General features: G+C 40.2%; 1 protein-coding gene across 2 annotated transcripts in view; it reads right to left on the bottom strand.

The window, feature by feature from the left end:
- The window catches only part of march8 (membrane-associated ring finger (C3HC4) 8), an 86,548-nt gene that overhangs the window by 63,750 nt on the left and 4,580 nt on the right, over positions 1-18,218 (bottom strand). The window lies entirely within an intron of this gene.

Genomic DNA, 18,218 nt, shown 5'->3' on the forward strand with positions numbered 1-18,218 from the left:
TAACACAAAAAAAATGTTTTTTTTAATGTCACTATGACCTTTGACCTTCAACCACCAAATTCCGATTCCTAGTCTCACTGAATATTTGTAGCAAATTTATAGAAATTCCTTGAAGGCGTTCTTAAATTGTCAAGTTCACATATGGTTTACGGTCTTTGATTTTCAATGACATTATATTAGCAATGTGCTATATGAAAAAGGTTAATTATTGTTATTATTATTATTACAAGAATGGGAAAGACGGACAGTAAACCTATAAAGGCCTCCAGCCACAGCAAGGTATAAAAATCATTGATGCCGCTGGAGCGTGGAGGCCACGATAAGAAAAAAAGAAATGGAAGTGCTGAAGCATTACAGCTGCATTTTGAAGTGTGTTTACACTTGACTGACCTCTTCAACCACTTCCAACTTTTTCAGAGCCCCGGGTTGAATTGAATTCAGATTCTAATAAGGACGTCTGCAATAACATGTTTCACAACCATAAACTGCTATAAGATTAACTATATTATTTTTCTTGTGGCTTGACAGCTTTGTATTTTCACTTATCATGCTGTCAAATTAAAAGAGTTATACTGAAGCTGAATTTGTGCTAAAATTAGTCAAGTTGAGTCTTTAAAATAGATTTAAACAGCAGTCTCCTGACTTTGTCTTTGCGCTGACCTACACTGCACTCTAAGAAAACTTTGGTCTATTCTGAAACCAAAGGTGATGCTTCTTCACAGGAGCAGGAGGTTGTCTCGGAATAGCACACGCACACAGTGCTATATAGCACTACAGATGATCCATTGTGTGTGAGATTTCACTTATTTTCTCACCCCACAAAAGACCTGGACAATGATTTCCACTTAAGACAGAGTGGTTGGGCGTGTGTTTCTCTGACCGATTCAAGATGGACAGGACCGTGAAAGCAGCAGCAGCAGCTGCATCCTGTGAACTTGTCGTGGAAATTTCCCCCCTCTCTTTCAGCTACTCTCAAATACATTTCTGGTACAAATTGTTTGTTTCAGTAAGCTCTTATCTGGTTTCCCTATGACATGTAGTGAAATCACCTGCTTTAACCAAGGTCATTTCTCTCATTGTAAGTCGTAATAATGACTAATGAATTCTTATCGACTCTCGACACTGAGCTGTGCAGAGCTCTGGGTGGATCCTTTTGCAAAAAAGCTTCTTCTTAATAAATATACAAAGACATTTTCCTTGTTTGCTCTGTATTTTCAGAGTTCCACCACAAGTTACACAAGAGGTTTTAACAAATGGGTCATTTTAACTTCAGTTAATGCAGCCATCTGCACAGCCGCCGACAGCCTTTAAGCATCAACTCCTTCTCATCCCTGGGCCGCATGTGTTTTTTGCACCGCCTGTCGTTCTGCCAAGCGATCCCTCACGGTCCGCAGTATGAAAACGACAGGATTAAGGAACCAAAAGGCAAGGAGACAGATGGAAGGTCAGTTAAATGCCAGTAATGAGAAACCAGTGTTGAAAAGGGGGTTTGGGGGGGGAGGGGGGGTGTTGACTGAGAAAGCCACACGGGTTCAGGGAGGAGAGGAGATTTAGACACACACCAGCACATAGCCAGAGCCGCTCCGTCAGCTCATCACTGCACTGTGTCTGTTATCAGGTTGACTCATCAGTGGTGATTAAACTAGTAAGAACTCACAAACACGAGGATCATGACACACGCACATCTTCGTCCACATTTTTAAAATTGATTCAACTTAATATTAGAATTTTTTCGTTCGTCGCTCTTTGTCATTAGTATTCTTTCTGCATCTTTAGTATGGGGATAATCATGGTTTATTTTTTGGATCAGCAGCTTCGTGAATTTGGGGGCCGTAAACAGGAAGAACCACATGGAGTCACTTAGTTAATGGTTGCTATGGGCGACAACTTGGGCCCCGTTTTTATTTGCTTTAATTTTGTGGCACCATAGAGAGGAAACCAAATCAGCCATTACAGCCCATGTTTGCAATGTTCATCCAGATTTACAAACAAATATAACTTCACAACTTTGAAACTGAAGAAAAAATATATATATTCTCAGGATAATCGAGAAGAATAAAGAGCATTTTCTTCAAACGTATTTACTTTCATATACTCAAGATTGACTTTGAAATATTGATAACAGGCAGTGTAGGTTACAAAAAATCTGTCTGTTCAGATTTGACTGTGTCATGACTACAAGAGGAAGTAAAATGTTAAACAAATTGATTGCCTCAATGAAAGGGGGCGGATAGGCTATTACTGCAACTGCCATCGAGACGTGGTAACCTTTCCATTTGATAAGGCGTGGTAACTTCTGCATTTTATTTTTGCTGAAAAAATATTTAAATGATTATGTGATTTTATCTGGGCCCTGTGATGCTTTATTTATAAATGGTACTTAGTGACACATTTTACCTTTACTACCTGGATTACTTCTAATATTTTGTATTTTTTGTTAAGCCCTGCTCCATGAGCTGTGTGTCAGTCGCTGCTGCTCCAAACTCCGACTGTGTTGACAAGCTGCCAAACTTCAATATTTTACTTCCCCTCATTTTAGATTCCCCAGCATGCACCTGGCTCTTTGACCTCAGGCAGGAACTTTGCGTCATATCTCCACAACAACCGTCAAAAATCTCCCTTTGAAAATCTGATTTACAATAGGAGGCAGCGCCTTATGGTCATAGGATAAATATTGTATGTCACCAGGTTTGCACTCCCGCTGTTTATCCCAGCAGACGATGAGACATCCTAATTTGATCTCAGAGTGAGATTTAACCGCTCCTACTTGATGATGAGGCTTTTATTTATTTATATATATATATATATATATATATATATATATATATATATATATATATATATATATATATATATATATATATATATATATATATATATATAGACATCTAACTATTCTAACTCTAAATTAAAAAGACAACACTATTGGTGGACATCTCCATTTATGCCTCATTGCTACACCCTGTGATTTTCTTATTGGTAAAATATAATTGTAATGATATAAATGTCCTCATAGGAGAAGTTATGATTGTTAACTTACAATCCAAAACCTAAAGATGTGAAGCAGGAAAAACAGAACTTTTTTCCTCAATTTACTTTACCCTTTACAATTTTTACAATCGATTATCAAAATATTTGCAGTTTATTATTATGTTAATTGACTATTGATTGATTGACCAACACTTGCATCCATAATAATGTGCATCAGTAAACGATAACGATTCATTAAAGGAGATAAGGAGATTATTCTCATATTCAGGTTGATAATTTTAGGGTTATTACTTGAAAATGTTTACATGCTCCTGCAGGAAACGCATCGCTGTCCTCAAACTGTTTTGCAAACCGTTTGCTGCAGCTCCTCTTTCCAGCCTCTGTCTGAAACACTTGGTTTTAGCTCCTGTCTCTTTAAGGCCCCACTCCTGATAAAGACTAGTCTGCTCTGATTGGCCCGCTGGCTCACTCTGCTGTGATTGTTCAACCACTTCCAGTGCGTGTAGGGAAATGTCGGCGTGGCAGACTAACCGCTAGGCGTGTATTATGGAAATGGAGATTATATTAAAAAGAAATAATCATGATAAAACTTCATTTCTATATCACTCATCTAAACAAGGTTACAAATGCTTCACAAAATACATGGGAATAAAACCACAGAGGGGATGTGCCGGGATGTATGGCCTGGGTTAATACTGATGAAGTGTTTCAGGAGCAGAGTTTTCTCTGCTGGAGAGGAGATCCCTTTACAAACTCATTTGAATGTTTAGAACATTTGATTTTTTGGTTTTCTTCCTTGATCGAACTGTAGACAAATAAAGAGAAACCTGAATAAATGAGTGAAACATGACAAATGCAGATGTTTCCATATATCCTGAATGGATTGATGAACAAGGTCTTCACAGTCACCAGTTCGCAACCCAATTTAACATCTATGGGAGGCCTGCATCAGACAGCTCTCTTCACCATCATCATCAAAACACAGAAAGATGAAATATCATGTTCAAGAAGACTGAAGCTGTTTACTGGAGCCTGGTGGTGTTTTCTCTTTGATTTGTCAACCATCAGCCCTGAGGAGGTTGATCATTTAAATGAGTTTTTACAGTAGTAAGATTGACTCAACACCAGAGTGTGGAAAAAAAAATACTCACAGAAGCAGAGTTCACTCAGGAGTGATATTTCTGTCTTTAACTGCTGATTCACACCCAAAGAGGGAGAGGGAGTGTGGGAGTGTGGGTGTGTGTGTGTGTGTGTGTGTGTTGTGAATCATAAAAAGAGTTACACATCACCGGCTCGCGAGACGGAAAAAAAACAATTTATATTTCACAATTTACTGAGCTACACGGAGAGGTCAAGTCGGTCAAGGAGATGGTGAGTTCCTCGGATGTTTGCTCAAAGATGATTCATCTTTTTCGACGCTCGCTCAACCCAAACATGGACCTCCATTTTGCATTTTAAAAAGCCTGTTATGGCTGTGGATGACATTATTAAAAACCCAGGATGGTCTGTTTACATGCAGCTGCCACCTCTCGCCTGTGTGCACGTCTTCATTCTGAAGCCAAGTCAAGAGGATTTTGTGACTAGAATGCAGCAGTTAAGTCATTTAAACCCTTTCAGTAGATGTATCTGTATCATCCTCTGTTATGTGATGTCACTGTGTCGCTGAGCTGTGGCTGCAGATCGCAGGTCACTGTGAGCATGTGAGGCTAATGAGCTCCAGCTAATGAGCGTGAGTCAGGCGACAACGTTACCCACTGGAGGGCATCATCACATGGCATCATTAAAGCCCTGTTTCATTTCAGTCACAAATGTTTGTATAAATAACACAGCAGGCGTTCTCGCATCACGCCCCGAGCTATGATAGGAAGTAAATAAGAGATGGCCTGTGTCATGTGTTTGGTTTGTGCGCTACTTTTCCAGGGCCGTTGTTCGCTCAAGATTTTTTTTTTTGCGGCAATCTGATGAAAGAACAAGCAGCATCCATCACTGTGGCCACAACAGAGACGGCCGCTGCAGCAACCGGCTCATTAGTGGACAACCAAAGAATAACAACTGCAGTAAAATTCTCCTCTCCTCTCTTAATTGGTTTTGTGTTTCAAGCCCAAGGTCTTTGTTGGACTGAGAGGCCGCACTAATGGGTCAAGAGATCTGCTGGATTGACAGGCGGGATTATACCATCACCTATAAGGGCCTGTTTTATTACTTATACATACATACACACATACACACATACAGGAAACAGAATCCTTAAAAGTGGTTGTTCTTCATTGTACTGCACATTAGACTTCATTTATAAAATAAGCAATTACAGCAAACGCTATTGCTGTTTTCCGACATTAACTCCCAAAAAAGTGATGAGTTTGTCCTTCGGATATGACGAACGCTCACAGGGAAATCTTGGGAGTTTTCAGTCGTGGGGTTGAATCTGGGTAGAGCATGCAGGAGGCAGGATATGACGTATAAATTCCACTGTGGACATTTTTTGGGGTTTACAGCACATCGACACCGCTGTCGGCCCGCATCACCAAAAACCTTAGAATCTCATTGTCTTTCCAAGTTGAATTCTTCTTTCTCGTCTTCAATACGGTCTTTGACAGGGCCAGTGGGCAGAATAACAGAAGTAAGCTCGCCGTTTTCACAACGTGTCTGATATACCACCTGCGAGATGTGATCGTGGCTTTTTCTGTCTTGATCATAGCCAAATGTCGATCATCTCGAATGCTGCCATCTTTGTTTATGTTTACCGCATACAAATCAGGAAGTGGCAGAAAGATTATAATCTTCAGTGAGGTACTGAGATAGTTTAGAGACAGCGAGACTGTTCAGGGCTAAAATTTTGCACCTTCTAACTGCCTCGCCATTCTTTGTGAAGGAACTAACACAAAAGAGGGGGAAATGGCATTGTTGATACACCTTTAAGCCAGAAGACAAGGAAGTTACTAAACTGGATCGGCATCTGTGTAAAAGAAAAAAACGAAATTGGGCAATGACATTTTTTTCCGTTGAATTCTTAATATGGGTGTGATGGGAAGATACCAGACAGGGTAAACAGGATACAGTACAAGCTGGACGACCAGAGATTCTGCTGGAAAAGCAGAACGGAGTAAAAACTGTGAATAAAGAGAAAAATAAAAATCAAGCAGCCGTGGGATATGTCTACTCTCCCTCCTAGATCTAACAATTGCTTCTTGTCAGGTGTTCCCGTTCAGTACATAGTTACATCAGACTGTGTAAACATTTAGTGTTTAACCGCTACGTGAGAACTGGTTTGTGTTGCCCGCATTTTTTATTGTAAAACTCCACTTAGTAAACACTCACTTTAGTACAAGGCTGAGTTTGAACTTTCTTGATGCAACCGACTCTGAGGCTGATGGACAAGTCATTAATATTATTATCATTTATTTAATAATATTTATGCATTACTATTAGTGTATTAATACATTTATTTAGAGGAGAAATGGTCATCCATCCGTTATACACCTACACCTCTGATCATCACAAGGCGCCTGGAGCCAATCCCATCTGATAACATGGGGCGAGAGGTGGGGTACACCCGGGACAGGTCAGCAGCCCATCACAGGGCAAACATACACAGACAAATAACCGTTCACACTTACATTCAAGCTTACAGTCAATTTAGAGTCTCCAATTAACCTAATCCCAATCTGCATGTCTCTGGACTGTGAGAGGAGGCCGGAGCACCTGATGAAAACCCACACAGGTACAGAGAGAACATGCAAACTCCACAAGGAAAGACCCCGGCTGAAACCCAGAATTCAGACCACTGTCTCCTTGTGAGACGACAGTGCTAACCACTGTTCCACAATGCCGCCCTGAACTGATGATACCAGAACAAAAATCCTGTGACATAAATTAATAATCTTAGTATTTAAAACGACGAGTTTTTGACTGTTTACTTTGAAGTTGTTATTTTTAATATACAATGCCAGTAGAGGCTCTGTGTAGAGACAAGACAATTGTGTCATTAATCCGGCTCCATTATCCCAACGAAGTCCATTTATGTCAAAGAAAATCAAAGACAGTCCGTCTCTCTGCTCGTGCTCCAGGTAAATCACAGGCCTGTCTCCTCCACGTTCTGCTCAGCTGAGCTCTGCTCTTACTCCGTTTGCCAAGAGGCCCCTCTGTGTCCCTGCTGTCAAATCAGACCTGAGACGTGGCTGAGAGGCCGTTCTTCACTTCTGATGTTCAACCAGGCAGAAAAACTAGGTGTTGTATCAATCAGTCCTCACATTACTGTACTACAGCTACAGTCTATATTTAAAGAGGCTTCTTCCCCGAGGACTGGTGGGTTATGAAAGAGACCTACAACACATATCAGATCTTAAAGACGTTATAGCGTTATACTTTTGACCTGCACATTGTATACTCCATGGAGTGAAGAAATCCATTTGAGAGGATTGCTGCTCACAATTTTTTTCCCCCCTCTTTCTTTAACATTGCAAAATAGGGGGAGTTTGGCATTTTACCAATTTAAAAAGGAATAATTCATGGGCCTTCATATGTAAAAAACTGACATATTTAGGGAACTGATACCTATGAGTGTGTATAATTTGGTTCAAAAATGTGAAGATGGAAGATGCAGTAATTGTTGACTATGAGGTGCTGCCCATTAAGACAGAAATTGTTCTTCCACAGTGTTCATTTGGCAGGCACACAATAATGCTTGCATGTAATTCGTACCTCCGCCAAGGACGTTATGTTTTCATTGTCTCTCAGTAATATAGCTCAGAAACTACTGACCTGATTTTCATGAAATTTTGCGGAAGGGTGGAGAATGATCCAAGGACGAAGCCGTTCAATTTTGGAGCAAATCTAGATAATCAGGTTCTTTTCTTTAACATGGTGGGGTAGGGTGTTACCCTCAATGGAGGTATGCACTCTGCTACTGCCCTACTAGTTCCTAACTGCAATTACTGTCACTAAATCCTGTTTATGAAGGACACACCTTTATACAAATGAAAAAGTGACACAAACAGTACGTCTGTATATTCGACTGGTGCCTCTGCTGAAAGGTACGAGTCAGAGCAGAGAAGGCACAGATGCCATAGCCGTGTTGGCAGCGATGATTGGACTTTAAACCCTGCCAGAACTCACAGACACACAGATTAACAGAGCGTCAGTAAAACCTGATGGACTCCTCTGATACAAACCTGCTCCAGCTTATTTCCTCTCACACACACACACACACACACACACACACACACACACACACACACACACACACACACACACACACACACACACACACACACACACACACACACACACACACACACACACACACACACACATATATATGAGCAAGACCTTGCACTGCACTGTTTGTAAGATTGAATAAAGGTTTAAACTAATGCTGCCTTGAGACATGCACTGAACTCAGAATATACTCCTGAAATTTACCGTGATCATCTTTGAGAAAGCAAATGTCCGAGTCAGTTGCTCCGGAGTTTCTCCTTGAAAAAAGAGGAGCCATACATGTAGAAGACACAGACAGAGATGTCAACTTGGAAAGACAACAAGTTTTGAGAGCTTTTGGCAAAAAGGGCCAACGCCCGTGTCGAAACAAAAACATGCGATTTCTGAAGTGAAATTCATACGTCATGTCCGGCCTCCTACATCCTCCACCCAGGTGCCACCCCTCACCTAGATGTTCCAGACATTATCCTGTTGTTGGGAACCCGTCTGACCCATATAATCTCCCATTGCCTTTTTAATATGTGAAAGGCAAAGTCTGTAAAATGTCCAGAACCAATTGTCTCATGTCTGAAAATGACTAAATTGAAATATCAAACTTGTCTCAATTTTAACTGACACTGTATAAGCATGCACACAAACAAACCAGAGCCTCATAACATATTGGGAATAAATTATCATGTTTGTTTTCTAAACAAATGTAGCTTCATCAGTACCAGTACAGTACGAGTGTAACCTCCCTGCCTCCTAAATGTCTCTGTGCCTATTTACTCTTTGCGCCAGATTAATCAAAAGCATCCATGATATTCAAGCGTCACATTAGCTGTCCCGTTTGATTATATGCTAATGAGTCCCAGTTTGGATGTGATTAATTGTGTGGTTGGTGAAATGAGCTCTGAACAGACATCTGGGATAAACAGACGCGTTTGTCTGGGAAATGCAAAGAGCTAATGCTTCATATAAACGAACAAAACAAAATAATTCTCTGGGATTTTGTCAACGTTTACCAAAGATTGCCCTAAATCTTAACAACTTTTGCACTTTTAACGAGGCGAGAATAGACCAGAGCTAAAAGAGACTGAATAAGAAAGATGCTAACACACAAACCAACACCATATGAAACTTCCTCTCCAGTAAATGTCACCGGATTGAAACAAATGAAGAAGGATCTGTTCATTTACAGTAATGTCTCATTTTCTGTAGCGCCGCAAGAATAGTTTCTGCCCTGGATACAAAGAAGTGAAACATTTGATCTTCAGTCAAACGCTTAATTTAGATTCTTTCAATGAATTGGTGTGAAATGCCTTGGGCTCGGAGCAGCGATGTGAAGAAACTCTTATCACTAAAATGTCAGATGCATCAAAAAGACAAAAAAATTAAATGGAAAGAGAAATATATTGAACTCCCTTCAACCTTCCCACTTGCCATCGATTTCCCAACAGGCCCCGAGAAGAGCAGGTTCATTCATTCTGTTTCAAGTCGAAATTACATGAAATGACTCTCACCTTGTTGCTAAAGTCAACGTGTTAGAAAATAAATGTCTTTTTAGAGCATTTTAACATCAAACTCTTATTTGACCTTTTGCAGAAATCACTTTCAGAATAAAGTGAGAACCATCATTCTGGTTACGACCAAACCAAGGCTGAGCCCTAAAATTATGTGATGCCTCCGAGTGTTAAAAACTGATAAATATGTTTCATCTTGTTGGTTAGAAGTAAGTTTCAAACGTTTCAAATGACTCTGGTTCCAAATGACATGTATCCAGGATATTTTAGCTTCCTTTCTCCACAATGGGAGGAAGTGGAGACATCTGGTCCAGCTCTTTTTATGTGAAAGTGGTATTTGGGCACAGTCACACATACGTGAATGGGGCAATGCTAAACGCTTTCATTCCATGCGAGCGAGCGAATAAAAAAAATCCACAGTGTGGCTTCTAGTGGAGTTCAACTTTGACCTGCGACATCACAGGCTCGGCCAATAGCAACAACGGTTGTTTGGTTGACCACACCCGGCTGTCAATGACTTCACATCCTCCTCTTGACGACTATAACCCATCGCCTTTTCCTCACCAACAGTTCGCACATCTGATTTCCACGTGCGTCACATTCTGCACTGGCCACTTTCAGCAAGCGTTGATACCTAATTCGCCTCGGCAGGAGATCGTCATTGGCCTGCATTCGTGTGTGTGTGTGTGTGTGTGTGTGTGTGTGTGTGTGAGACCATGTCCTTAATCATCTCTCAATGAGATAATAATCTGGATCCAAGATTACATGAAAACACATTTTACTTGTGACTCAGGTGCTTTTGATGTAAAACTATGTTACTATGCAAATAAAACATCTAATTCAAACTTAAATATAGTTCAAACAAACCTCTTTTTAAATCTTTTGTCTCTATTTAATATCAAAGCAGGTAACAGGCCTTGCATTTATTTTTTCACTATTTAAAGTTTCAGTGGTTGAAATCAGTAACATTGCCATCAGCAGATTATATCAGATGCAGCCTGTTAATTAATGGTAATTCCCTCAGTACCTCACCCACAGGCAAAACTGAAAATGTACTGTTGTTATGAATTCAACACTGGGCTGTTTTTGCCTCCTCATCCAACAAAAGGTGATCACAGGTCTCAGATGAGTGTTTGAATTTTTGTTAAGTGGAACAAATGGCGAACGTGGAACCTAAATAGATTCAGGGATTCAGGCTCAGCAGCTATCCATCACCATTACAGATAAATACAGTTTTCAGAAATGTTTCTGCCAGACGACTGTAAGTCAAGATGAAGGGTAGGACTCTGTTATTTTTCCAGGAATAAAAATCTTGTCTGTCCAGAGAGGAATCTTCTTCTCTCCTCTGTCTGATAACTTCAAAAGCTGCACGAGACGCTGTCGAGTTCTTTGATGTGTGATGGGAAGGTAAGAGAAAGATGGAGTAAACAGACGGTGGATAAAATGCTAATTTTGCTGGAAGAGCAGAATTATATTCAGTATCTCGAGAACAGGAGCAGGGAGAAAAGTGCTAACACATCAAAACTTCGGAATGTGGAGACAGGAAGTGAAATTGTTAAACAGGGCAGTAATTTACAATGTTGAGACACTTCACCACACACACACACACACACACAATCTCTCTGCTACAGTAGATACTGTGAGAGGGAAGTAGAACACAGAATAGAGGAACTCAAAGCCTCTAGATTTTAATGTATGCAGACGAAGAAAGCCTAGTTTTTAAAAGAGTTCTCTTTCATGCACACAACCAAATCCTAGATATACTATATCTTAAGATAAAGCAAACACATTTACAGTCTGAGTCTTTACAGTGAGCTGTAGCAGCCGAAGGAGAAACACCAGTATCAAGGTTGTTAAATATTTGGTACAAATATATGCAGATACAGCTACAAACGTAGTAGCTGTATAAGTACAGATGCACATTTATTTTCAATTTTAGTATATGGCCAATAACCGTATGGCCAATAATATGGACCGATATGTTCACATTTTATTGTTCCTACAGTTATAGATGATCATGTCTTAAAGAATTCCCTCACTTCATTCCTGTAATCAAAACTGTAAACACTCAGTTTCACTAGAAATTACACAGCACCAACGGCTCAAAAACAGGAGACAGCGTCTCCCCCCCCTCCAGACAGTGAGCTGTTTAATGTTGTCAAGGTTGACAAACGTACAACTCACAGACAATGGCTACACGCTGCTGCTGACAGGTATTGTGCTGTGCACTGGTCCAGGAATGAGGAAATGAAAACTGTACTCAGCAGCAGAACAGAAACTGACAGTGTTTTCATTACATCTGTTCTCATCGTACCAGTTAACACTCCTGTTACTGGTAAGTGTGCGTTTCCTCAACACAATGACCACACCGCCCCTCAGGGAAGTGTTCATGTTCCCAACACCTCAGGGAATAACCCAAGTCTGTGAGCTGCAGCAGACGTTATGTGTTTGTGTGTGCATGCTCAGTGTGTGGACACTGCAGCGAGCCCCACACTGAGAGGCAGCGTGAGCAGCTGCTGGTCTGGCCGGTGGTTGACTCAGCAGCAGCAGCAGCAGAAAGCAGCTAAATGAGTGTGTGACAGGGTGGCGGACAGTAGGAGAAGTGGCCTCCAGCAATCAATCACACAGCAGTTAACCAGCTAATACACTCGACCAACAAGACAAACAACTGCTGACACTAAATCTGATTCAGGAAAACTTAATAAGGCAACTGGTGGAAAGAGAATCAATCTTAATCTTGAAAGGTCTCTTCGCCCGTATTGCATTAAAAACAAAGCACTTGAGACGTATTTTCCCATTGACGTCTGATGGTTTTTAAAGGGATAATGTGTTTGTTAGAAATACCTTTCAGTGCATCCTCATAGCCCAGGGGTTTAAAGGCAGATCGTGTAATAGCAATGTTCGAGCTTCAAGTGGAGCCGGGGACGTTTGTTCCATGATATCCACACCCCCACCCTCCTCATTTCCTGTCAACTCACGATTCTTCTCAATCTAATAAAAGGAAAATATGTCCTGGCGGTTTCAAGTTGCCTCCGAGTAGTTTTCAATGCTTTGAGAACAACACCACACTGAAAAAGAGCATTTATTTGAATCAATGATTAAATCTACTAATTATTTTCTTGAATAACTGAACTATTTTCTATATCAGTAATAAACAAATATTTAATCATTTCTCATGTGCCAGGGCGACAATTTCAAATTAACTGTTTTCTCCAAACAACAAAATATTAACTTCACATTCATGAATGCAAAGCATCAAATCCTCACATCCCCTTAAACACCCCCCATATTTGTAACTTTGGCCATTATGGGTCTCTCAATCCAAACAATAAAAAACGTTTTTTAAGTTCTCGTTGGAATATTTGCTTCCACCAAGATCTGCACCCGTGGCGGCTCCACCTGCGCCTGAGGCTTCCGTGCACACTGTGCTGACAGATGAGGTCATGTATTTACGTTTTATTCACCTTCAGCAGCAAACAAAAAATAGACGGTTTGTTAGGTTAGGTTGTTTTCATCACACTGATGTTTGTTCAATGGCCCATTTTCCCAGCAAGTTTGGTTTGAATGAGTTATTTGATTATAAAAATGGGCTGGAACACCATGATAGACAGCTGATACTGACTGTTTGTCAAGGGGATCTCACTACTGCTGATCCTTCCACCGATCGCTACTGTGCAGACTAGACTGGATACTGGCATGAAGTGAAGACGTCGTCCATCTTTGTTAACTGTCTATATATGATGAAAAGATGTTAGCATGGATGTAGCCTGAGATTATTTATTTTTCTTAAAAAAATTAAATGGTTATCAAAATTGTTGCTCCCACATCCTCCAAAACAATTGTTTTGACACTACTTTCATAGTATCGAGGTATTGACTGAAAACATCTCCAGAGATCAGACACGTGTGCTGCCGATGAGGAATCACGGTGCACATATGGAGAGTGGGTTATTCATCATACAATCTATAAAACACAAAGACACGTCTTGATTTAGAGCCTCATCCCTCACATCCAAGGTAATGGAACAAATAAAGATGTCATGTTGCTTTGACAAAGAGACCCGGCCTGCTCCTCATACACTCTTCATAATCTGACTTAAAGTACAAGGATCCAGAATAATTTGTTCACCTTCTGACAAAACTAAACATGTGTGACAGTCAACATCTGCACAAGTTGCATGTGACGCACACAAAGGTGTTGGTTAACCAGCCCTTTGAAGTGACAAGATTTTTCACTTCAAATATCTAGCTAAAAACCTTTCAAACTAAAACTAGTTCCATAACCCTACTTACCACATTTGCCTGTGTACAGTCCTGGTCATGACACACACAGCAGGTAGAGTCATGTTTACTTCATGTCCTGACAGAACAGCTAGAGTATCTTAATCCCGCCCTGCACAGCAGATTATGCAAACTGTTGGAGTAAAATCCAGTTAGCCTACCCGACCACAACAATTCATGTCACCATCCAAACCAGTTCCAAACAGCTGAATTAATTTGTCAAACAAAAACATTTAGTGCTTCAAAAACTAATTCAAACCAACTTCACCGACTACAAGGCCAATTTGTACAGGCGATGGCAGGAGGGACGGATTATTAAAATAAATCACTATTATTAATAGCAACACAGTCAGGACTGAATGGAAATGATCAAAGAGTCGCAGGGTAGTCTTAGGCAGAAAGGGGATTTACTGCGGAGCTGCTGCTGCTGTAAGGCGGGGGGGGGACGCTCAGACATGGATGTTTTTTTTTTATGAGATTTAAAGCATGAATACAATTAAGTAAAGATTACAAGCTGCAAACCTCTTCCAGTAATAATGTAAACAGCAGCAAGACTGGGAACAGGGGAAAAGTCAATAGCAATAGTCATTTCATATTCAATATGACAGTAGAAACTCATTCTGCTGATGGGAACTTTCTTTGTGGTTGGCTCCACATTAAACAGTGTTGATTACATCCATACTGTTTACATTACACACAAATGGCGGATTGACAACGATTGCATGACAATTTGCTCTGGTTTCTACTCTAGTTATTCCAAATTTAACACTGCTACGGGTCCTGCACATTTAAAAAGGAAATAAAGAATCTATCATGAGATGCAGACAAAGTTAGTCACTGCTGCTAAATATATCAAAAAACATGCATTTAACCAGAAAGGTCACGGATAATCATTTTTCGTATCAGACTTGTTTAGATTGTTTGGATTTAGAAAGATAGATATTGGTTTCTGAAACTCAACTTGCACAGATCAGAAACTTGCTTGCATTAGATTATAAATTACATTAAACATAATTATACTTTAAGTGGCTTCAACTGAATATTAAATATAGTGCTTCAGATTCTATATTCAGTATTCAGTCTTTTATTATCCCTGGTGGGAAACTTGGCTCGCAGTCAGGGTCTGATAAAAGACAACAAAACAGGACAGTAGTAATAATAATAAGTTATATAATAAGTGTACATAAATACAAAAGTAAAGATATGTTTGCCACATTGGGACAATATATCATGTACAAATTGGGGAGTTTATTGCACAGGGAACAAAGGAGTCTCTACTTCTCATTTCTGACAGGATTCAAACTCAAATGTGATTTGATGCAGGATGTAGTTTCTGATAATATACCATCACTATTATGTTGATTCTTATTCGCTCAAAAGACTTCCTGACAGACATGTGTCATGTGCACATGACACTTGTCAGGGTATCACCACCACATGAACGCACCAGTAGGCGTAAACACTTTTGCAATCAATTCATGGATCAATAAAGTTGAGGTTTTGACAACAAATTATTTGGAGGCATGTTCTGTGATGGATTACCTACCAAACTAGTTTCTGCGACTTGACTTTTTTCCCTCCAGCAAAAGTAATAAACTGACGGCTGACTGGCCTTCAGAAAAAAAAACAGCCGATAGTGACTTAAAGCACTGTGCAGTAGCACTTTACTTTAAAAGACAAACTGAGCTCGAACAGGTTTTAAACTTAGATTTTAAAGTTAAAGAAAACAAGTCAGGTTCAAAAAGTTTTCAATTACTGTAAAAACCCAATCAGCAGAACCTTAAAAAAATATATATATATATACACACATACATACATACATACATACATACATACACACTTGAAAATGTATGGTTGCTGGTTTGCCATGATTGATTCATTACAATGCAACAACTTTAAAATAAACTACAACAAATATAATTTGATATGCTGTCATGCAAACAGTCTGCATTAAAGTGACTGTGGGGAACCTCTGTATTGATACTTCTGGCTGAATACTTGTCAGGTCAAGGTCCGGGTGAACACAACGTACACAGAGCTGTTGCATGTCATCACCATCAAGAGAAGAAAAGGAGGAAAAAATATAGTAGATGCAAAACTTTCGGGCTTTCCAAGAGAAATGGAGAAATTTATTTGTGTTGTAATATAATACAAGCAGTTGTGTCTAGTTTGTGAGGACACGGTTGCACTGCTGATAAAGACAACTCTACAGTTGGAAACATGCTAAACAAGCTTTCACAAGATCACACAGGCAAGTTTTGTGACCAGTGAGCTAAGAAAATGAAACCTTATTCAGAAGGGGGAAGTGTCCTGTTGCCTGAAACTGGACAAAGTAGAATTGTTATAAAGTGTTTGTTGGTCTTGAAGAACCATCACAAAGCAGATAACATATATGGCACAAGATATTGAAAAAAACTGAAGGACACTGCAAGAAATTTGAATTTTTTTCCCCTCTGGCCTTCGATCAGACAACATAAATAAAACTAACATAGCCAACTATGTGTGTATATACGTTAAAGAATAATTGTCTTTGCAGGCCAGACACAGCAATACCAAGGTGAAGATTATTTTGCACGTTGTATTGCAAGTAGCATTATTATCACTACCATCTGACATCAGACCTCACCAAAGAGAAGTAGTTCCAGCCATCGCATTAGAGGTCTGTGTGTGTGTTCAGTAATTAAGTATATAGCTTATGATAGATGTTATGCAAATTGAAATGGCCTATAATAGGAAGAAGGTTACTCACAGTACATCTAAATATACTGTAGTCACATTGCCTCTGGCAAGACAGTGGACAGACACTTATGAAAGACATCCATATGAATGAAACACACTGAGCCTTTGTCCTTAATGTGGAAGCTTAAGACACTTTTCATCCATGAACTAATAAATGCAGATTAATGCAGTTTTTACTATAGTGAAGAACACACACAGGGTCATAGAGGGGATTCATATGAATTAGATGAGTTTTATTCTATGGCCTTTGCAGTCCCCATTGATCATTTGCTTAGTATCACCAACACATTTCATAATTAGCAAACAAATGTTGGAACAAGTGTTGTGGAAACGCATCTAGCGTTGAGCATAAATAAGCGTTAAGACATTACAGTTGAACAGTGCCACAAATTGCAGCCTCCAAAATGGCCGACAGTTTCAACCCAAAAAAAGATCATGGTAACACCCATGGAGCTCTAACTTACTGTATTACTGTTGAATTAGATGCAGACACAGACGTGTGTTGTATCTAGAGTCACACAAAGCACTGCCCTCTCCCTGTTTCGTTGCACAAGCCGACAGAAACCTTGTGAGATCATGAAATCCCTAATGACATCATCAACCACTGCCTGCTACCTGCAGCGGTGCCATCCCACGGTCCGTTCAGCTGAGCCAGCACTTCTGCTCGGTTGATGTATAGCAGCTGTCCAGCGCTCCCGCTCTCTCATCCCATACATTATAATTTCATTGCACCCACACAAACATATTAATATGCCGCTGCACATGCGGATGGGTTATAAGCGTGAGCAAAGAGGGCTGGTTAAGATCTGCAGGCAACATCCTGTTGTCCCATCACCTACATTATTCAACTACTGTCATATAAGGATCCGTCCAGCCAGGTTGAATTCATGAGGGTGTATGACATCATCCATAGGAGGAAGTCATTAGATTGGATCAATACTCTATTCCCTGAGGATGAAGACGAGCCACAGTGGCACACCGGAGCAACGCAGGCCTGGGCTGAGTTAGTGCACGGGAGGCAAAGAGCAACGACACAGTGTGATACCTTTATTAAGTCATTACATTACAGCCCGGCTGATGCTGATGCAACAAGACTAGCAGGGGACACGGTCATATGATCAGATCAGATAACAAAGGCAGTGTGAGCCAGGTGCACAAAGTCTACACGGTACTGGGAAGCTTGTTGTGCATTTGCAGCTGCCATATGGTGGTAATGTTGTTAATACACTTTTAATTAGTTCAGCAGAAGATCCATTAAAAGTGAAACTCGCAAAAGTAGCAGTCTGGTAAACAGTGGTGTTGACTGACAGCCTCCTCACAGTCAAAGGAGTCCAGAAAAATCCACATCCTGAATAATGCATGTGTACGTACTGCTGTCAAACTGAACAGGATACATGTTTGGACTGATTCCCGTCACAGGATTCATTTCTCGTTTTGTTGCAGAACGCAGTCAATATGATTTTAAGGATTAACCACCAGTGTGAGGACA

The sequence above is a fragment of the Hippoglossus hippoglossus genome, chromosome 15 (assembly GCF_009819705.1).
Source record: "Hippoglossus hippoglossus isolate fHipHip1 chromosome 15, fHipHip1.pri, whole genome shotgun sequence".
Taxonomy (NCBI): domain Eukaryota; kingdom Metazoa; phylum Chordata; class Actinopteri; order Pleuronectiformes; family Pleuronectidae; genus Hippoglossus; species Hippoglossus hippoglossus.